The 23154-nt window shown below is 47.6% G+C and overlaps 1 long non-coding RNA gene across 1 annotated transcript; it reads left to right on the top strand.

Moving 5' to 3' along the window:
• The first annotated feature begins 909 nt into the window (after window positions 1-909).
• Window positions 910-17395, top strand: LOC108580772. The gene is made up of 3 exons (XR_002515410.2): window positions 910-1447; window positions 15731-15908; window positions 17016-17395. It is a non-coding gene; the product is annotated as an uncharacterized LOC108580772 (long non-coding RNA).
• The last annotated feature ends 5759 nt before the right edge of the window (window positions 17396-23154 follow it).

The following is a 23154-nucleotide window of genomic DNA, read 5'->3' as shown; positions in this document are numbered from 1 at the left end:
AAATGTACCTGTGCCTTACATGGATGTATTGTATGTAACATTCTTGAAGTTACAAAATGACAGATTAGTGGTTGCCAGGCCTTAAGGAGGGGGTTGGGGCAGAGGAAAAGTGGGTGTGACTCTACAAGAGCAACAGACAGCCTTTCTGGTGTCATGACTACATCAATGTCAAGATCCTGGCTGTGATATTGCACTATAATTTTGCAAGATGTAACAACCAGGGGAAATTGAGTAAAGGGTATGATGGATCTTCCTATATTATTTCTCAACAACTGCATGTGAACCTACAATAATCTTGAAACCAAAAAAAAGTTTAAGAAATAAAATGTGGCTGGGTATGGTGGCTCACGCCTGTAATTCCAGCACTGTGGGAGGCTGAGGTGGGAGGATTACTTGAGCTCAGGAGTTTGAGACCAGCCTGGGCAACATAGGGAGACCCTGTCCCTACAAAAATTTAGAAAATTAGCTGGGTCCAGTGGCACATGCCAGTAGACACAGATACTCAAGAGTCTGAGGTAGGGCCGGGCGCGGTGGCTCAAGCCTGTAATCCCAGCACTTTGGGAGGCCGAGACGGGCGGATCACGAGGTCAGGAGATCGAGACCATCCTGGCTAACACGGTGAAACCCCGTCTCTACTAAAAATACAAAAAAAAAAAAAACTAGCCGGGCGAGGTGGCGGGCGCCTGTAGTCCCAGCTACTCGGGAGGCTGAGACAGGAGAATGGTGTAAACCTGGGAGGCGGAGCTTGCAGTGAGCTGAGATCCGGCCACTGCACTCCAGCCTGGGTGACAGAGCAAGACTCCGTCTCAAAAAAAAAAAAAAAAAAAAAAAAAAGAGTCTGAGGTAGGAGGATTGCTTGAGCCCAGGAGGTCAAGGCTGCAGTGAGCTGTGATCATACCACTGCATTCCAGCCCTGTGGGCAATAGAGCAAGACCTCATCTAAAAAAACAAACAAAAAAAGAAAATAAGAAAATAACTGAAGTAAATACTTAATAGAGAGTGTAAAATTTAGGCTGGACACAGCTAAATAAATCATGAATTAGAAGGAAGTACTGAATAACTCCTCCAGAAGGCAGCAAAGAGGCAGATATTTTGAAAAATATGAAAAAGGTAAAACACTTGAAGGATAGAAAAGAACAAAGAAGGAAGAGAAACAATATCTGATAAGATAAAATAGCTGAAAACTTTTCCAGAACTGGAGAAAGATAGGAGTCCAATATTAAAGTGTCCACATTCATTAAATCCAGGCTGTATTAGTTAGCCATCGCTGCGTAACAAACTACCCCTATTTGTAATTCGTTAAGTCCCCATTTTTATTGCTATATTTTGAATGCAGAGCCAACAGGACTTGCTGATGGGCCGGATGTGAAGTGTGAGAAACAGCAAGGACTTAAGACTGCCCCCAGGTTCTATAAAAGTGGAGGCATCAACTGAAGCAGCAACAAAGGTGAGACAAATAGGCTTGGTGAGGAGAAGATCACAGATGGTTGAGCTTGGAGTGGGAGCTAAGCTATGAGGATGTAAAGGCATAAGAATGACACAATGGACTTTGGGGACTCAGGGGAAAAGGGTGGGGGGGGTGAGGGATAAAAGACTACAAATTGGGTGCAGTATATACTGTTTGGGTGACGGGTGCACCAAAATCCCACAAATCAACACTAAAGAACTTCCTCATGTAACCAAACACCACCTGTTCCCCAATTACCTATGGAAATAAAAAATTTAATAAACAAATTCTCCCAATGGAATGGTATCAGGCTGGCTCTGGAATATGGGATTCTGGAGTTCTGGAAAGAGGTCCTTTGGAGAATCACTAATAACCGGTATTTAAAGCCCAATCCTGTGATCACCTTGGCAGAGAGTGTAAACAGGAAAAAGAAGAAGGCTGAAAATTGTGCAGGCCATGGTTTAGAGGCCTAGGGGTTGAGGAGGAGCTACCAGAGATGTCAGTTGAGGATTGGCCAATGGGGCAGATGAAAAACCAGGCAACTGCTGAGCCTCAGAAGCCAAGGAAAGGCTTCCAGGAGGAGATGGGGTGACCGACCATGTCAAGGTCTTAGGAAAGTTAGGGTTACCATTCAAGCTAGGATGCTTTTGAGAGAAAAACAAGTTGCTAGAGATAATTAAAGTAATGCATTTTCTGAAATATTATGTATTGCCTGACAAATTAGATTGTTGGCCAGGCACAGTGGCTCATGCCTGTAATCCCAGCACTTTGGGAGGCTGAGGAGGGCGGATCACAAGGTCAGGAGTTCGAGACCAGCCTGGCCAATATGGTGAAACTCCACCTCTACTAAAAATACAAAAACTAGCCAGGCGTGGTGGCGGGCACCTGTAGTCCCAGCTACTCGGGAGGCTGAGGCAGGAGAATCGCTTGAACCCGAGAGGCGGAGGTTGCAGTGAGCCGAGATCACGCCACTGCACTCCAGCCTGGGCGACAGAGCAAGATTCTATCTCAAAAAAACAAACAAACAAACAAAAATTAGATTGTTATAGTGGTGGACCTATAAATGCCACTGGCATTTTCCTAAAAACATTTTTTTCTTAAGTATGGTCTTACTATTCTTACTTCTTTGATAAAATCACTTAGAGTCTTACTCAAAGTTGTATTCTTTTGTTATAAATTACATCTGTGGACATTAATTAACTGTTTTCTGGAGACCATATTTTACTTGAGAAAATCCTCTTCCTATAGGTGCTGAGGTAATAGGTAAGCTCAGAAAAAAACTCTACTAAATGGAGGATATTCTGAGTTTTTTTTTTAATTGAAATGTGTAAATATTCCAGCTCAAATATCTCCATAGATTTCAATCATGTTGGTTCCATCCAGGGTAATTTTCATCAACAAATATTTTTATAAGCCAAAACTTATCCCCTCCCCTCTGGCAAAATTGATTATCCTTTCGAATGTTTAATCAAATTTAGATGCTGCAAAACAGTAGACCTTCTTGATTTCCTTCCATTCCAGTACTGAATATAAATTTTTCCAATTAAAACTAAGAATCTCATCAAAAGTTTCTTCCCCACATGTTGAGCTATTCCAAAAACAATTATGGGATTTAAAAATTATACCTCGTACACCATTGGAGCTCTCAGCATTTAATTTCTTCATCTCCTCCCTTGCTTTTGTAGGAATGAATTTCCATGTTTCTCTATTGGCAAGGATTGTTTCTGATAATTATAATTCACTAGAGCTTCAAAGCTCAAAATTCTTGGCACTCATTTATTGAACACATTGATTAAAGACTTCCAACAAATTTGAAAACAGTGCGACAAAAATTTAGAGGACTTATTTACAAAAAGTTGCGTCCCTCTCAAGGACATTAGGTTGATGTACAAAGGGCTCCAACATCTCGAGGGTCTGATTAATGACTGCAGCAAAGACAGGATGCCTTGGAGGCTGAAGTCTATTTTGGTACTCAGCATGAACTTTGTCACAATGTTTTTTGTAGCCCAATTTCCAGAACTGTATATATAAAAATATTTGTAAGGCTGGGTGCAGTGGCTCATGCCTGTAATCCCAGTATTTTGGGAGGCCCAGGTGGGCAGATCACCTGAGGTCAGGAGTTCAAGACCAGCCTGGCCAACATGGTGAAACTCCATCTCTACTAAAAAATACAAAAATTAGCTGGGCATGGTGGCATGTGCCTGTAGTCCCAGCTACTCAGGAGGCTGAAGCAGAGAATTGCTTGAACCAGGAAGGCGGAGGTTGCAGTGAACCAAGACCACGCCACATGCCTAGTGGACAGAGCAAGACTCCATCTCAAAAAAAAAAAAATTGTAAACATTTGTAACAGCTTCTACTGTTAAAATAGCAGATAAAATATCAGAGATGCTTTGACTGCAAATATGAATAACAGGTTCACCTCAACCAATGCCAAGTACACCTCTGCTCTGCAGGTCTCCTAACGTGGTGAGAACATTGCTTTTTATCAGGATGCTGCTGCAGGCGCTCCTCCTCTACCAGGATTAAGTTTGTCTTTTGTTTTCCTTTTGAGCTTAGTTATTTTGTTATTCTAATATTCTCATCTTTCCTAAATTTTTATCTTCCTAATCTATCAATGGCTGAGAGAGGTATACTAAAACTTCCCCACATGGTAGTGAATTTATCTCTCTGTAATTCTATCAATTTTTGCTTTTTGTATTTTTATTTATATTATTAGACACATACAAAATTTTAATTGTTACAGACGCCTAGTTAATTGAACTGTTCATTATGAGCAGCACTTTTAGTCTCTGGTCAAGTGGTTTACATTAAAGTCAATTGGTCTGATATTAATATAGCTATAACTTTCTTTTAGTAAGTGGCATTCAATTTTTCTATGCCTTTATGTTTTAGGTGTGTCTATTGTTAATACCCTATAGATAGATTTTTTTTTTTTTTTCTGTGACAGAGTCTTGCTCTGTTGCCAAGAGCTGGGGTACAATGGCGCAATATTGGCTCACTGCAACCTCCACCTCCTGGGTTCAAGCAATTCTCCTGCCTCAGCCTCCCAAGTAGCTGGGATTACAGGCACATGCCACCACGTCTGGCTAATTTTTGTATTTTTAGTAGAGATGGGGTTTCACCATCACCATGTTGACCAGGCTGGTTTCAAACTCTTTTTTTTTAATTTCAGTATGACAATCTTTAACTGTAGAGTTTTACAAGTTTACTTCATTTATATTTATTGTAGTTATAGTTTTATTTGGATTCATTTCCACCAACGCATTACATGCTTTCAAATTGTGCTACCAATTTTGTTTTTTCTAACCTTCCTTAACTCCTGTTGGATTAAATTCCTTTTCCTCATTCCAGTATCTCCCTCTATTAATTTGGAAGTTATAGCTTCTACTTTTATTCCTTTAGTGGTTGCCCTAGTAATTTTAGTAAGGAATTCTGAGATTCATCACAATCTTTAACTTTTTCTAAATAACACAAGAACCTTAAACACTCAAACTCTGATCAGTCTTTTCCTGCTGTGTAATATCGATGAATAAGGTAAACACGTATCTTTTAAAACCCCACAAAATGTTGGTTTTCTATGTAATCAGTTTTGTCTTGATTTACTCACATATTGAGCACTGTTTTTGCTCATCATTCTTCCTTATTTATCTGACTTTTCTTTAGAATTCTTTCTAGTGACAATCTTTCGGGGCAAATTCCTGCAGATTTTTAAATATTTGAAGATGTCTTTATTTTTACTTTCATTTTTTTCTTTTTCTCTCTTTTTTTTTTTTTTTTTTTTTTAAGACACAGTCTCACTCTGTCACCAAGGCTGGAGTACAGTGGTACAATCTTGTCTCACTGCAACCTTCGCCTCCAGATTCAGGCAATTCTTGTGCCTCAGCCTCCTGAGTCACTAGATTACAAGCACCTGCCACCATGCTTGGCTAATTTTTTATATTTTTAGTACAGACAGGGGTTCGCCATGTTGGTCAGGCTAGTCTCGAACTCCTGGCCTCAAGTGATCCTCCTGCCTTGGCTTCCCAAAGTTCTGGGATTATAGGCATGAACCACCACATGTGGCCTTTTTTGTTTATAGAGACAAGCTCTCACTTCATTGCCCGGGCTGACCTTAAACTCCAGGTCTCAAGTGATCCTCCTGCCTCAGCCTCCCAAAGTGCTGAGCTTTACGTTCATTCTTGAAAGTCATTTTTGCTAGATAGATATTTTCTTTATGCGTATTGAAGATATTTTTCACTATTTTCAGATTACCATTTTTGCTACTGAGAGCCAGCCATTGGTCCCTCCTACCCCTCCTCCTTTTTTTTCTCTCTCCCTCCTTCCCCACATCTCTCTCTCTCTCTCTCTCTCTCTCTGTCTCGCCCCCACTCTTCCTTCCATCCCTGTTATTCTTTACCTAAGTGTGAATTTCTTTTATTTATTTTGTTGGAAATTTATAGGATTTCCTGATTTCAAGGATTGGTGTCTCACATTCATTCTGGAAATCTGTCTAAACATCTCCCATGTTGCTCACTCACATGGACTCCCTAATCCCCTTCTGGAACACAGGGGATGCTAACTCTTCTCATCCTTCTCGGTCTATGCTCCATGTCTATTATCTATGTCTCTCAATGCCTCTTTCAGATTTCCTGCCACTTTGTCCCACCGTGCCATGTTCTAGATACTTTTTTCAGGTATAGTTTCCAGTTCATTGGTTTTTTTTTCACTTTCCCCTGCTGTATTGGAAGATGCGACACATTTATTTCCATATATTTTGCAAAAATCAGTAACACATGGGTAAAAGACCTAAAGATGAGTAGCAAAATTCTAAAACTTTTAGAAGCAAATATAGGACAGTATCATTTGGTCTCAGGGTTATGAAGTCTCCCTTAAGTAAGACACCAAAACTCAAACTACCAAGAGAGTTAGGGAAATTCAGTTAATTGAAATGTGTAACAATTCCTCATGTGCAAGCATGCACACACACAAATAACACAAAATGAAGACACGCCAAAGTCAAGATGAGAGAAGATCGTTGTTTAAATTATGACCAGGAGTACATCCAATAGAAAACTAAGGAAAGACTCTGAAGAGTTACTTCTTAGAAGAGGAAACCCAAAAGGCCAGCAAACAGACTGGAAAAAAAAAAAAAAAAAAGAGGAAAGAAAAGTTCAATTTGACTAACAATCAAGAAATTGTGACCAGGTGCAGTGGCTCATGCCTGTAATCAATCCCACACTTTGGGAGACCAAGGCAGGCGGGTCACTCCTGAGCTCAAGTGATCCGCCCACCTCGGCCTCCCAAAGTGCTAGGACTACAGGCATGAGCCACTGCACATGGCCACGCACCATTCTTTCATCCCATTTCCCTACACCTGGCTCTTTCTAGCTTTGCTTACTCCTCTCTAGAAAAGAAAAGTTCTTTTTGTCTAACTCCGGAGATGCTTGCAGACCTCATTCTATTACAATAGTTCCCCTCCACCCACTTGCAATAGCCCTTTTGAATAAAGCTTTCTTTACTACAACCAAATTTGCGTTTCCTCTGCCAGCATAAGCTTCAGGGTATAGGAGGGCACCACCCCAGCATGGCACCAGGGAGAAGAATCAGGATCAAACTGCGTCTTAGCCAGGCACCCTTCATCCCTCTTCCGGGGGATTCTGTGGGGTAAGTCAGGGCTTCTCAGATTCCCCCCACACCTGTTCTGATTCATCTTTCTCAGAGCTACTGGGTCAGGTGCTGCGTGTCTCTTTCTGCTTCTCAAATCTTATTTCCATCGTCTCCTGTCCTGTTCTCTTTGTCCTTGTGGATAAACATCTGTAAAAATCCACTGAATGTCATGCTAGTGGGTTTGAAGAGGGAGAGTGAGAAATAGTGTGTGTTTCATACACCATCTTTACCAGCCTAATTTCCATCCTAATGTCTGCATCTATTTTTATCTTGTTTACTGCAGGAATAATGTCTCCATAATCCTAAGACACAAATTTTTCAAAGTGTAAATGTTTCTGAAATGAATGAATTCATCTTACAGTGGCTGTCAAAGACCTGGCCAGTCCCAAGCCTAGATGGGCATAGAGGGACCCCACCCCCCAAAACTAAGAGGGGTCCTGGGATTGGGGAATTTCCGTTTTAAACGTGGGACGAGCAAGTCATCCTACACAAGGGTGACCCAGCTGCATAGGCCAGAGGGTGTGACCTCAGCCCACTTGGTGTCCCCTCAACCTCATCACTTCAGTTAATTTGTGGACGTTGGTAGCACCACAGCATTTGGACTGAAACCTAAGTGTGCACAGCTAATTTGACTTTAAAATTGGGTTTCATGGGACAAGATGGTGAAGTAGTAAAGCCAAACATTTGTTTCTCTTCAGTCAGTGCAGGCTGCCTGGAGAAATGAGGCGCTGTCCACATGGAAATGGGGCATCTGCAGAGCTGTCCCTGCCATCAGCAGCTTCGTCACGAGTTGATGCCTGCACTTGGCCGGGGACAGGGGGGTTCCCCTTATCTTTTTTTATTTTTTTGAGATGGAGTTTCACTCTGTTGCCCAGGCTGGAGAGCAGTGACGCGATCTCGGCTCACTGCAACCTCTGCCTCCCAATTCAAGCGATTCTCCTGCCTCAGCCTCCTGAGTAGCTGGGATTACAGGCACACACCACCACTCTCAGACAGTTTTTGTATTTTTAGTAGAGACAGGGTTTCACCATGTTGGCCAGGATGGTCTCCAACTCCTGACCTCTAGTGATCCACCTGCCTTGGCCTCCCAAAGTGCTGGGATTACAGGCGTGAGCCACTGCAGCCAGACCCCCTTACCTTTGAGGCTTATGTTTGAAACCATGTTGGCATTTGTATCAGTCAGCTATAGTCAGTGATGCTGCCTAACAAACCACCCCAAACTCAACAGCTTCAAACAATAATCAAGTCTTCTCTCCCGCATGCCTGTGGTTAGTTGGAGGTCAGTGAACAAGGACTGGGCCAGGCTTGACTCTAAGCTGCAGGTTGAATCCAGGTGTGCTCCACCTGTGTTTGTTTGCGGCTGCAAGCCAAAGAAGCAGCAGCTACCTCGGGGCAACCTTCTCATGGATGGTAGAAGCGCAGTGTGGTGAGGCCACTTCTTCCGAGCATTTCAGGTCTTTGCAGTGGCAAAGCTACTCATTTCCATTTGACCAAAACAAGTCACACCAATAAGTGGGCAACTGGGCTCCACCCACTGTGGAACCGATGTAGGTCACATGTCCAGGTCCAGCACCAAGGGGTGAAGAAGTGCCATCCCCCATGGGGGTGCGGGGCAGGGGGTGAATATTCTGGAACAATAATCTAATCTATGTCAGCATCTTTATACTCATAGCCTGTCTCTCTTAATTGGCAATTAAAAACTAAAAATAGGCCAGGTGCAGTGGCTCACACCTGTAATCCCAGCACTTTGGGAGGCCAAGGCAGGTGGATCACTTGAGGTCAGGAGTTCGAGACCAGCCTGGCCAATGTGGTGAAACCCTGTCTCTACTAAAAATACAAAAATTAGCCAGGAATGGTGGTGGGCACCTATAATCCCAACTACTCGGGAGGCTGAGGCAGGAGAATCGCTTGAACACAGGAGGCAGAGGTTGCAGTGAGCCAAGATCGTGCCACCTCACTCCAGCCTAGGTGACAGAGTGAAACACCCGTCTCAAAAAAAAAAAAAAGTTTCTATAGTCTCACCACCACTTCCCATCTGACATCAAATATGTGTTTCCAAACGAATCAATTCTGCAGCTCCCTGGACACTGGCTGGTTTTTCCACAATTTAACTCAGTTCTGACACTATGTACCTGGCATTAGTGCAGACCCCACCAGGTAAAGGCCAGTCCCACAAGACTGTCCCCCACTTCAGACACCAGTTGCAAGTATTGAATCCCCACGTCACCCACATTTCCATTCAACTTGGCTCTAAATTGACTAAGTCACCCATGACCCTCTCCTCGGTTTCGATTAATTCGCCAGGACTCAGATCTCAGGGAAACGCTGCACTTGTGCTCCCTGGTCTGTTATAAAGGAGACGATAAAGGGGGCAGGTGAATAGCAGAGGAGGAGGCATACAGGGCGAGGCCTGGGAAGGCCCCAAGAGCAGGAGCTTCTGTCGCCCCGGAGTTGGGGTGCAGCACCACCCAGCACCTGGATGTGCTCACCCACCTGGAAGCTCTCTGCACCTGTAGTTCAGGCTTCATCATGGAGGCAAGTCCGGTTATTAGCTCAGTCTCCAGCCCCTCTCCCCTGCCTGGAGAGTGGTGGGTGGAGCTGAAAGCTCCAGGCTTCTAATCATGTCTGGGTCTTTCTAGCCCTCAACCCCCACCCAGGAGCCACCAAGCATCACCTCATTAGAATAAAAGGTGTTTCTGTCTCCCCAGAAATTCCAAGGGATTCAGAATCACTGTCAGGAACCAGGGTCGCAGACCAAATGTTAGAACAAAAGGTTTTCCTAGCACCCCTGTCACTCAGAAGATTACAAGGGTTTTCAGAGCTCTGGCCCGCAGCCAGGGACAAAGACCAAAATATACGTTTCTAATTATATCACAATATCACAGCAGTCACATGGACCTATTGAAGCACTTCAGTGTTGGTTGTTCAGGAGGATGAGTGCCTCTGTCTTTGAGTGCTGCCTCAACTCCCTCCACCCCACCCCCAAGTGAATTTTGCAATTACTTCTTGGAATTTTATGTTGGGCCATCCCAACCATAGTCTCCCAATTCTGTGAGTGTATTCCTGAGCTACAATAATAGACAAAAAGGCCGAAAATTCATTTTGTGCGTAAGCCCCATGCTTGTCACACACCTGCCGATGCATTAAAAGGCAGGTAAAATTGCCAAATCTCTCAGAATAGAGTCTAGCATTTCTGAGGCTTGGAGAGGTTTTGGTGACCAATTCATGTGCTAAAAAGGAATATCACTCAGGAGCCAAACATCCCTCTGTCTAAAGTGTCTGGCTGCTTTTCAGAAAGAGCCATTTAACTTCCAGTGATAAGTAATTCAATTAAGGGGAAAATGAAACTCTCGCTCCTATACAAACCCCCTGGATTCCTCAATGCCACTCAGATCCATTCTGCCAGTTCTGAGAGTGCGGGGGCAGGCAGATCACAAACAGGGTTTGGAAAGCAAAGTGTGATGTTACATGCAGTGGCCAAGTGGGATTCAGAAGAAATCGTGGGCTCAAATCTTGATAATGATCACCAAAAAGAAATTGAGCAATCGGGATGGAATTGTGTGGTTGGAGGTATGCACTTGTCACTGAGGTTGTTTTTTTTTTTTTAAATCTTGGAATTATAGTCGTGTTTGCTAGTGTCCTGGAAAACTATCAAATTAGTGTTGCCTCCCATGCCTGGGGGCATCTTAGGGATGAGGAATGGATTTTGTATGCCACCACGAATCTAATTTGGGAAGAAAGCTGCAAGTGGGTGGAGGGACGGAGAGAAAGAAAACACGGTGTGGGCCGGGCGCAGTGGCTCATGCCTGTAATCCCAGCACTTTGAGAGGCTAAGGCGGGTGGATTGCTTGAGCCCAGGAGTTTGAGACCAGCCTGGGCAATACAGGGAAACCCTGTCTCTACCAAAAAAAAAAAAAAGTATTGGTCATGGTGGTCCTAGCTACTCAGGAGGCTGAGGTGGGAGGATGGCTGGAGCCTGAGAGGTAGAGGCTGCAGTGAGCCATGATTGCACCACTGCACTCTAACCTAGGCCACACACTAAGACCCTGTCTCAAAAAGAAAGAAAAGAGAAGAAAAAAGAAAAGAAAAGAAAAGAAAAGAAAGGAGAGAGAGAGAAAGGAAGGAAGGAAGGAAGGAAGGAAGGAAGGAAGGAAGGAAGGAAGACAATGTGTATGTTCTACCGTATGAGGGCAGGGCAACCTACAAATCTGGGGACCGCGGTGACTCAGGATCATTTAACCAGAAAAGGTGAGAGGCGTCCCCGTACCTGGAGGACGGAGATCTGGGATCTGGTCATGGAAGCACCAGGAGCCATCTGGGATGTATCCCAGGAACATGCCCACCTCCCGTGTGGCCCAGAGGCCAACGCTCAGGGGCCTTTCTCAGCCAGCAGCTTCAAGACCCGCCTCTCCATTTGTCCTGTGTCCATGGCGCCACCTGGTCAGGACTCTCACCTTCGAATCAAAATTCACTGAAACTGAAATGCTTGATTTAGCTTAGGGTGTGTGGTTCTAGTTATATTTTTTTCTAGTGTACGTTGGAATAAATGAGAAGCTGTCTTAGTTTGGGCCTCTTCAAAAGTTCACAGCAGGCTGGACAAAGCCGAGGTCTGACGGTCAGATTCAGCCAGTGTGCACACAATAAACCACTCTTGGAGACAGTTTATTACTGACATACACAGTGAATGGAAGAGGAGCTGAAAGTGCCAGCTGCCTGGGTCTTTGTCCCACACCAAAAAGGACAAGACTGAGCCAAAAGGGGCCAGGGACTGTGATTGGGCGGGTGGGGTCTCCTATGGTCGAGGGCCCATGTCTCGGCTGCAGATAAGCGTGCTTCTATTCTGTATTCATCCCAAAAGCTGGGGACTCTGGGAGTCCCTTGAGAGCTGGTGCCTCAGGGACCCCTGGCAGTGTCTATCCTCCACCCTCAGCACTCGCTGGATGAGGGGTGTTCCAGGGGTGTGAATTCTTCAGAACTTTCTTTTTTTTTTTAGAGACAAGGTCTCTGTCACCCAAGCTGGAGTGCAGAGGCAAGATCATAGCTCACTGCAGCCTCAACTTCTCGTGCTCAAATGATCCTCTTGCCTCAGCCTCCCACGTAGCTGAGACGACAGGTGGGTGCCACCCTGCCTGGCTAATTTATTTACATTTATTTATTTATTTATTTATTTATTTATTTATTTATTCATCTGTTTGTTTTTGTAGAGATCAGGTCTCACTATGTTGCCCAGGCTGGTCTTGAACTCCAGGGCTCAAGCGATTTGCCTGCCTCCGCCTCCCAAAGTGCTGAGATTATAGGTAGGAGCCACCATGCCCGGCCTCTTCAGCACTTCTGAGCGGGACCAGCTCTTGCAGAGATGCTGCCAACCAAATGGATGGTGTTGGTCTTTAGCGATGGCATGAGCCTGAACAAGCCACTGGCCTCCCTGTGCCTCTGTTTCCACATCTGCAAAATGGAGACACCACCTTCTGGTGTAGGAGACCGTTTTGGCCCCACGCCACCCCCTCAGCTCACCCTGGCAGGCTCAGCAGAGCACCGCCAATGCCGGGACCCAGGCCACTGCCAATGCCCTGCCCCTAGTGCCCTCAAAATGTCCCCACCTCTGTGCTTTCAGGCTTTTTCTGAAGCCAGGAGCTTACTCAGCCTTCCCCCTATGGGGAGCCTGGACGTGGAGGGGAGTCACCACCCTTCGGGACAAACCTCAACTCGTGGGATTGGGGTCAGTGGAGAACAGCTCTGCGTCTTATCGTCAAGGTGCCTTCTACACAGCCGTAGGGCCCCGGAGGGGCTGGGTATCCCCTGCAGCAGTAACACGCTCTGGGCTTCCCTCCTGGCCTGCCTCACCCTGCTTCCTGGGACTGCAACCTGTACCAGCATCTGCTTCCCCGGTGGCCCACACAGAGCTGCCTCCCTCGTGGGCTTGCTGTGGGATTCGGTGAGTTACACAGCTCAGGGCAGGGCAGGAGCTGTGACTGAGAGGTCTGCGGTGCAAGGGCAAGAGAGGAGAGAAGGGAGGGCGCCCATTCGTGCTCTGAAGCAGCCGCCCAGGCCATTGAATGACAGTGGTCCTGGGGGAACTCAGAGCATGTCCTAGAAGTTGCTGTTGGGATGGTCCAGCCAGGAGATGGGGCCTGGGATCAGGGGCTGTGATGAAGATGTGGGGAGACAGGCAGACTGGATACCGTGAAGAAGCAAAGTCCTCAAGATTCGGTGATAAAGCAGGAAAAGAAGATGAGGAAGAGGAAAATGTTAAGTACGACCTCTAGACAGAGCGGCTGAGTGGGTGGTGGTCCCAGCCATGGAGATGGAGAGCTCTGGCGAAGAACCAGATGTGGGGACCACATCCTGCCCTGCCCTGAGGCTACCAGCCTGGCTGTGACCTCTTGAAGGGAAGACTCCATGTCCAGAGAAAAGTCAGGAGATCCCCCAGCCCAGACAGTTTAGGGGATTGTTTTCACTAGAGAGTCATCACAATTTTTTTTTTTTTTTTTTTTTGAGACGTTTTGCTCTGTTGCCCAGGCTGGAGTACAATGACACAATCTCGGCTCACTGCAACCTCTGCTTCCTCGGTTCAAGCAATTCTCCTGCCTCGGCCTCCCAAATAGCTGGGACTACAGGCGTGGGCCACCATGCCCGGCTAATTTTTTTGTATTTTTAGTAAAGACGGGGTTTCACCATTTTGGCCAGGCTGGCCTCGAACGCCTGACCTCAAGTGATGCGCCCGCCTTGGCCTCCCAAAGTGCTGGGATTACAGGCATGAGCCACTGCACCCGGCCAATTCATCACAATTTTTGAAAGCAATTGAAGTGAAGGTGATACTGAAAATCAAGTCATAAATCATGACTGTTTCCTGTAAGTTTGAGAGATTAAATGTGTATCAAGGTGGCTATGGTCCCAAGGCCAGAGAGATTGAGTTGTGGATTCCTTTTCTTTCCAACTCCTCATTTCTACTGAATTAGAAAATCCCATCTCACAATTCCCGACCTTTGACAATGGCAGGCAGCACACGGTGGCCCCTTCTGGAAAAGACAGGCTGAGATCAGACAAGAGACAGTCACTTTTGACAGATTTCTTGCAGAAAACGGATTCTGCCACTGCCAGACTCAGTCGAATGCTGGAGAGGAGGCTGTGAGAAAGATAAGACAGGAAACAGGCTCCTCATCCGCTTTTTCACTGTGCTCAGCTCTGGACATCGTTCACGTTTGGTTGCAGCTCGTGGATGGGATCCCTGGTGTCTGATCCTCAGCTGCTTTTCCCAGCAGTTCTCACTATGATTTGGTCTTTTTGAAGCATCTGTGACTTTCCTGGCCTGAAACAACGGACCTGGGGCCTTCCTGGTACTAAACAGACACTAAATGGATCCTCCTTGAGCCCCTGGGCATCTGGCAGAGACATCCACTCACTTTATCCGTGTCAAGAAGCAGAGGCTTATGTGCTGTTTTGTTTCAAATCTCTTCGTGAGAATGTGGTGCCTGCTGTCAATGACCTCCCAGGGAGAATTCAGATGCCTCAGCAGCTGTGCTTCGTCCTGCTGTCAGTGATTCAAGTTAATTCCTTTGATGTGAGACAAAGTTAGGGCACCGATTTTTTTTTTTTTTTTTTAAGGCAGAGTCTCACTCTGTCACCCAGGCAATCCTCCCGTTTTGGCCTCCCAAGTAGCTGGGATTACAAGCATGCACCACCACGCCAGGCTAATTTTTGTATTTTTAGTACAGACGAGATTTCACTATGTTGGCCAACTGGTCTCAAACTCCTGATCTCAAGTGATCCACCCAAAGTGCTGGGATTACAGGCGTGAGCCCCCACGCCCAGCCAGAGCACGGGTTTGATGGTTGCCCCTACAGGGAATTAGATGGTGACACATTGTCAGAACCAACGGGAACATGCCTTTTCCAGTCCACACCATGGCTACCAGAAAATTATCATCCTCATAACTTAACTCTGTGAAAAACCTCTTTTCCTGAAACATGAGCTTTCAAAAGTCAGGGAAGAAAAAGTCACTTCTCTCTCAGGTTTGGCCAGAAGCTGTTTGGCACGGTGGTTAAGTGTGTGTATGGAGCTAGTTGGCAGGGCATGCACCTCTCCACTGCTAGCTAGCTGTGTCACGGTGGGCAAGGTAGCCTGCCTCCATGTCCCTTGGCTTGTCAGTTATAAAATCTAAATAATAAAAGTATCCGTATTAAATAAATACATAAATAAAATAGAAGGAAATGTGGCTGAATGCTGTAAAGTGCTTTTAGCACTTCCTGGGCCAAGCACATACTCACAAAATGCTGGCCGTGATCACGATCACTTTCCTCAAAACCATCATGCTTCATACCAAACCTGCCAGGACCTGATTCACCCTCTCTTCCTACCGAACCTGCCAGGACCCAATTCACCCTCTTTGCCTCAGGTTTTCCTGCGTAAAGAGAAGTGACTGCTGGCAGGCACACGTCCAGGAATTGCTCTTCCACAATATATCCCAGAGTGCCATTTGATAGAGGATTTTGCCGGTCCTTTAGTTTTCTCCCTGAGCATCACATTTGGCATTAATTTGGGGGTTGCTTTTATTGCCTCCTCAGCAGCCACTTCACCTCCTCTGCTTTGGCTACAGAACGACCAACTTTGACTGATGTTGCTTTTGTCTCATTTCAGCCTTTATTCGTGAAATTACTCAATTTTGCATGGGCACGCCTGGTTTTGTGCTTGAAATGCGATTTGCTTGCCCAAGAGATCCCCACACTTTCCTTGAAAAAGAGTTGAAGCGTTCCTCCGCTTCAGGAGGCTGTTTGATAAAGCTTCACAACAGATAACAAAGTACAAGGTCTGACGGGTGAGTTCACTGCTACGATGCAATCCATTTTTCAGAAATAGGGACTTGCTGTATTTTAACTCATGCTTGTGTGTTTGGGCTGCCTGTGCAAAGTCATCTTTCAGGAGGTTCTCCTCCCAGGACCAACACAGACACCTCTCACTTGGTTTACGATTGCGAACTCATTCTGTGTTCTCGTCGTCGTTCCACTGACTTAATCACACCGTTGTGCGTTAATGGATCAGTTCTGAGCTGCTGAAGCATTTCTGCAAATTAGGAGCACAACACAGCGAATTGTAACGATGATAAATGTAAATTAACTCAAGGAAATAATTAGAGGAACATGATGTGAAAGTATAGCACAGAGACAAACCGCCACCTGGTAGCCCCGTGCTCCCTGCAGCACCCCGGGCAGCGGCAACCCCTGTAGTCCAGGTGTCCTTTGTGTCTTCCATGGATGGACGGGCCCCAGGGTCTCCAACCACACAGGCACATAGTTGAATGAATGAAGAAGAATGCCATGTGGCATCTGGCAGTCATAGCCACCTGGCAGTGCTACATCTGCAAGTGCAGTGTCCAAGTCACATCTTTGGGAGCTGTCACCCCTTCTAAGGACCTTTTGGTTAAATCCCAAGGGTCCAGGGACCTGGCTGATTTAGCAGGTGGCCACAGGAAGGTAGGATATGGGGGATCATGGGGCCAGGAGGGCAGCCCAGGGAGCAGAGGCTCTCAGGACTAATGTGTCATTATTACAGACCTCAGACAGTGGCGGGAGCCCCGAGACTGCCTGTTGGAGAATGTTTCTAGTGCAAACACCAGCTGCCAGGCACTTCACAGCCTCTCATGTGATGCTCTCAGCAGCCCTCTGTAGCCGCTTCCCTCGTTAGCCCGATTTTACCGATGAGGAGATGGGAGATGCTGAGAGCTGAAGGGACTCACTCAGCTGCACGAGCTCACAAGTGGCAGAGCCGCGACCCGAAGGCCAGCCCCCACACCCAAGCTCATCACCAACTCACTAATCTCCACCACAGACAGTGATTTAATTTCCAGGGGCAGCAATTTCAGAATTGCTCTTGGCTGGCTCTTGTTTCAGAAGAGCTGAACAGAGCCCACTCTTCTTTACCTCAGGAATTCAGATAGCAGAACCCATGGCCTGGCGGAGCTCTTTCTACATCTTATTGGTGAAACCACGTCGTTTGCATATAAAAGATTCTCCTCTTTGATTCTCAGAGCAGGAAAGCAAGGCAAGGACAAAATGAGGCAGGAAGAAAGAGTGTACCTGGAGCCTGGAATAGAGCAGGGCTTTGGAACATGGGGGGCCTCTTGTGACAAGAACCCTCATAAAACATTCATCTTAGTTGTTGTTTTAAGCGTCTTTATTCATGGGGTACACACAGTCATGATTTTACAAAAATGCCCATTGATTGTAACAGGATATGCAATAGTGCAAAAATGGAAATGACCTAAGTTCCCAAGTAAAAGGCTATAGCAGGAAAGCGCAGACTATTGGAAATTAGTGGAAAGGCACAGGATGAGGGGACATTCATTCCTTTACTCATTCACTTATGTATTCAACATATATTCAATATATGTTGGTTTAACAGGAGCATATAAATGAGTATATAAATGAGGCTCACTCTTTCTGTCTTTCTTGCTTGCTTGCTTGCTTTTTTTTATTTTTTGTTTGTTTGTTTGCTTCACTCTTGTTGCCCAGGCTGGAGTGCAATAGTGCTATCTCAGCTCACCACAACCTCCGCCTCCAGGGTTCAAGCGATTCTCCCGCCTCAGCCTCCCGAGTAGCTCGGATTACAGGCATGCGCCACCATGCCTGGCTAATTTTGTATTTTTAGTAGAGACGGGTTTCTCCATGTTGATCACGCTGGTCTCGAACTCCTGACCTCAGGTGATCTATCCACCTTGGCCTCCCAGAGTACTGGGATAACAGCCATCAGCCACTGCACCTGGCCGAGGTTCCTTCTTTCTTGACTTACATTTTTTTTCACCCAGGCTGGAGTGCAGTGGTGCAATCTCAGTTCACTGCAACTTCTGTATCCCAGGTTCAAGTGATTCTCCTGTCTCAGCCTCTCAAGTAGCTGGGATTACAGGCGCCCACCACCACACCCAGCTAATTTTTGTATTTTTAGTAGAGATGGGGTTTCACCATGTTGGCCAGGCTGGTCTTCAACTTCTGACCCCAGGTGATCCGCCTGCCTCAGCCTCCCAAAGTGCTGGGATTATAGGCGTGAGCCACTGCCCCCGGCCTTGACCTACATTCTAATAGGGATAATAAACACATAAGTAAACAAGATAAATTAATAAAACAAGGGTTCTGAAGACAATAGAAGACGGAATGTACTGGAAAGTGCTGGAGGCTGAGATGGAATGGGTTAAGGAAGACTTCCTGAAGGCATTGACCTTTGATTTGAGACCTAGATGAGGAGCAGGTACCAGCCGCGTAAGTATTTGGGAGTTCAGTTTTCCAGGCAGCAGCAGAAGCAACTGCCAAGGCTGCAAGAACCAGGGTCCAGACCCTAATCGCACTTCAACCTGCCTGGGATGCCAAGCAGCCACCTACTGTCATATAACTGCAGGCAAAGAGCCTCAGTCCCCTGAGCTGCAGGTCCCTCCTCCTACAACAGGGAGGGCAATAACCACACCTTGCAGCTTGCCAGGAGGATGGCAAGAGCAAGTTAGGTAGAGAGCGTGGCTCAGCCCCTGGTGCAGAAACATTGTGCCAAATTGTTACTCAAATGACGGAGGGCAGACAGCGGGTAGAGGCAAACACCCAGGGTTGGCTTCTTGGAGTGGCAGACTGGGGTGAAACTGCATGTTTGTTTAAGAGTTATTTTAATATAGCTGGTCCATTTGGGGGGCATGAACACAGATCATTACATTTGTTTTACTAAGAGTTGTTTTAATATAGCTAGCCCATTTGCGGGGCATGAATACAGATAAGGGTGAATTGCTTTTTTCCTTCAACAACTATGACCCCAATGGAATCACCACTCTCTCCAAACTCCCCCAGTCACACACACACACACACACACACACACACACACACATATCAGGGTGGAAGAACACCCTAAATTGGAGTTGTAGCTCTGCCACTGGCAAACTGCACAGATGTGGACAAGTTATCACTCCTTCTGACCTTTTACTTACCTGAAAAATGGGAAGCTGGAACTAGATTGCCGTTAAATCAAATTCTGTCTTCGTCAGTGTGGGGAGGCTGCTGGAACAGAATGCATTAGATGGGGCTGAAACAACAGAATTCTATTTCTCACAGTTCTGGAGCCTGCAAGTCCAAGCTCAAGGTGCTGGAAGATCCTGTGTCCTCACACAGCAGAGGAGAGAGAGAGAGGAGAGAGAGAAAGAGAGGGAGAGGACACACACACTAATTCCCTAGGCTTCTTTCCCAAGGGCACTAATCCCATCATGAAAGCACCACTCTTGTGAACTAATTATCTCCTGAAAGCCCCATCTCCAAATACCATTGCATTAGGGATTTGGGTTTCAACGTGTGGATTTGGGGGTGACAACATTCGGTCCACAGCAAATTCCTTAATCATCTGGCCCGACAAGATAATTCTATTTCTGCCAAGCACACTGTTCCCCCTGAGGCCTCCATGCCTCTGCCTCTGATCTTTACTGGCTGGAAACCTTTCCTTCCCTTCACCTGGCAAACTTTTTATACCCATTTTATTTTATTATTGAGGTACAATTTATATATAGTAAAAGACCCAAATCTTAAGTACAATTCACTTTCATAAATAAATTCACCTGATTAAGCCAAACTCCTGTTAAGATATAGAATATTTCCGTCACCCTAGAATGTTCCCTCGTGCCCCTGGTCTGTCAATCCCTGGCCTACCCCAGGGGTAACCACCACCTTGCCCTCTATCCGCAGAGCTTGGCTGTGCCTGTCCTGAACTCGGTATCAGAGAATCATTTGTGTATGCTGTGTTTTGTGTCTGGATTATCTTGCTTAGCCTAAGATTTGTGGCGTGAGGTGTGGGTGTCTACAATGAGCTTAAGGATCTGAGTCCCAGATGGAATCCAGCATTTAACTCCAGGGCTGTTCTGAAAGGGAGGACAAGCCTGATGAGGTCGCATCTACTGTTTTGCATTTTGAGGAAAGTCCTCACACAAAAGTGCCCCCTTGAACCAGCCACGGACACAAGGTGGGTGCCGTGACAGCACGGCGTGCTAGACCTTGCCTTCCAGAATCCAAGCCCCATTTCAGAGATGCCCTCGATGGTCCCCAAACAGAGCAAAACGCAGAGAACACAATTCACCCGTCACCATGGGATGCCAAGATCAGGCCTTTTGTAGAAGACAGGTGGGGAGGGGCCAGAGGGAGATGCCACACCTTCCACCCCCAATGCTCATGAAGTCACAATGCAGCAAGGCCTGGGTGCTCAGAGCTCCTGCCCAGCGTCTCCACTCCAGCACCGCGTCTGTCCTCCACCGCCGGGTCTCCACTCCAGCCCCCGTCTCCACTCCAGCCCCGCATCTCCACTTCCCACCCACGGCCACGCTTCCACTCGATTGAAGATTGCCGACGATTTGTTTTGTTTGTCGAAGAGCGACTTCCAGCTTTGTCGACGATTGATTGCTTCCGGCATCGGCGTCGACGAGTCTTTACCTCCCAGCCAGGATCTTCCAGCTTCCAGCTGGCCAGAGTTCTTAATTTATACGATAAGGTTCTCCACGAAGGGCGATTGCCTTCCATCTGCACTTCCAGCTACCATATTTACTCCTCCAGCTGATTTCACTCCAGCTGGCTGTTTCCCACTTCCCTTAGCTTTCTCCACTCCAGCTGAGCTTCTCCACTCCAGCCAAGGTTTACCCTCCAGCTGTTTCCACCCCAGCCAGGCTTCCACTCCTCCATAGCACTGCCCCAAATTCCCAGCTGCTTCACTCCTCCAGCCACAGCCTCCTCCAGCTGCTGCTCTCCACCTCTTAGCTTGCTGCTCTCCACTCCAGCTGGCCATAGTTTCCTCCAGGGGCCACTGGAAGTTTCTTCCAGCCGACGAAGTTCTGTTCTATCGAAGACGACGACCACCGACGATATTGCCGGATTTTACCGCTGTTTCCACGACTTTTCCACGAAGGCCCATCTCCAGCCATTTCCACTCCACCGCTTCGGTTCTGACGACCGGTTGTTCCACTCCACGGCTGGTTCCACCCCAGCCAGCTGTTTCATCTCTAGTGTCATTGCCTCCCTTTAGCCGCCACAAGGCTTCCACCCCACCGCTGGGCGCCTCCACTCCAGCCAAGCGCCTCCCACCCACCGCCTGCCCCCTCCATCGCCAGTTCGCCTCCAGCCCGCTGCCTCCACCTCCACCCCGCTGCCTTCCACTCCAGCGAGGCGTCTCCACTCCACCCCGGCGTCTCCACTCCAGCGAGGCGTCTCCACTCCACCGCCGCGTCTACCCTTCAGCGCCGCATCTCCACTCCAACGCCGGGTCTCCACTCTACTACCGCGTCTCCCTTCCAGCGCCCGCGTCTCCACTCCAGCGCCGCGTCTCCCCTCCACCGCGGCATCTACCCTCCAGTGCCGCGTCTCCCCTCCATCGCCGCGTCTGCACTTCCCAGGAGTGCTTACTTCCGCTCAAAACCCTTGCCCTGTGCCTGACCCCACCCCAGGCTCCCAGGGTATTTCCTACAGAGCAGCAGAGTCACTGAGGGCCACGCTGGGTCATAAACTTGTCCCTGTCACTCCTGGGCTGTGTGACCTCAGACAATGCGCTTAACCTTTCTGGGCCTCTGTTTTCATCTTCTGTGAAATGGGCAGCTAGTAGTGTGCCTTAGGGCTGCCGTGAGGATGAAGGAAGTTGCATCCACAGCATCTGCTCTGGGCACCCTCCCAGCCAGCGATTGCCTCGCCGTTAGCTCATTCCTTCCTGCGGAGGTCCCTTCTCCCCATTTAGATGGATCCCCCCATTCTCCTCCTCCGTGCTCCACTGTTTTCCCTCCAGCCCTTTTCTTTTCCCCCATTGTGAATGCCACCTCAATAACGTGAATAGCTCACTTTACAACCACCCTGTGTATCCTGTGTGTGTTTCCATGTTCTGTCATGTTCCCAGCCGACCACCAGCCCCAAATGGGCCAGAGGTCACACCTGTTTTGGTTTGATGTTACTTGGTACTTAGCAGACCCTCCATGAAAGTTTGTTGAGTGAGGCTGGGTGCAGTGGCTCACATCTATGATCCCAGCACTTTGGGAGGCTGATGCAGGAGGATTGCTTGAGCTCAGGAGTTCAAGGCCAGCCTGGGCAATATAGCAAGACCTCATCTTTTACCAAATAAATAAATAAATAAATAAATAAATAAATAAATATTTTAAAAAGAAGGTTTGTTGAGTGAATGAATGACCTGCACTGCTACTTGGCCCCATGGCCGGGGCAGCTCACCCCAGCGCTGTAGCCGCTCATCCCCATCTTGGGGATGGAAGGGTTCAAGCTGCCAGCTGGGCCTCTGAGGCCCTCATGGACTCAGGCCCTCATCTCCCCACCCCGCCGACCACCCTCATCCTTGCTCAGGCCTCCCTGCATGTGAGTGCCTGAGGAGGGGGGCTCCCAACGTGGGGTCTCCCCATGCCATTCACTCTCGGCAGGACCACCAGAATCATCCATCCAAATTGCAGGTGACAGCTGCATGCCTCTGCCTGTGGGTCCTCGGTGGCCCTACACAACACTGACCTTGCCATGGCCCACACTGGATGTCCAGGCCATCGACGCCCAGCTGCATATCCGGCCACTGTCCCGTGCCCCTGGGACCTTGCTGTTTTTAGCATCAGGGAGGATCTCACAAACACCCCACCTGCCCTGCGGAGGGCTCCATCCTCTTCCTACAGGATCTTAGGAGGACCCAGACCACTGAGATGAGGGTGTTCACATGGGCGGCTGCGCATGGGTCCACTATCCTCACAGGGAGTCAGGAGCCGCCATTGCCCACCACGTGGGCCCGGGTGCTGCTGAGGCTGAAGGTGACCCCCGAGAGGCTGATGCTGCACGCTCCATGCGACGACACCCCCTCGAGGACCACTCCTCCCCAGTCGCCCCACCCCCACCCAGCACAGGGTGGTGCTCCCCATGGGTCCTGCTCAGGGTGGGCATGGGTCTTCCCCTTTCCCTTGCTTCTCTTTTCCACCATTGCTAGGAACTGTGTGCCCTACTAACCTCAGGACCTTCTCTCTTAATAGTCCAGAGACAATCTGGGGGAGTCAGAAAGTGTGAAAACAGGGCTGAGTACTTCATGCCATT

Source organism: Papio anubis, chromosome 16, assembly GCF_008728515.1.
Source record: "Papio anubis isolate 15944 chromosome 16, Panubis1.0, whole genome shotgun sequence".
NCBI classification, from domain to species: Eukaryota; Metazoa; Chordata; class Mammalia; order Primates; family Cercopithecidae; genus Papio; species Papio anubis.
The sequence above is the reverse complement of the archived record's forward strand: the minus strand, read 5'-3'. Positions and strand labels throughout refer to the sequence as shown.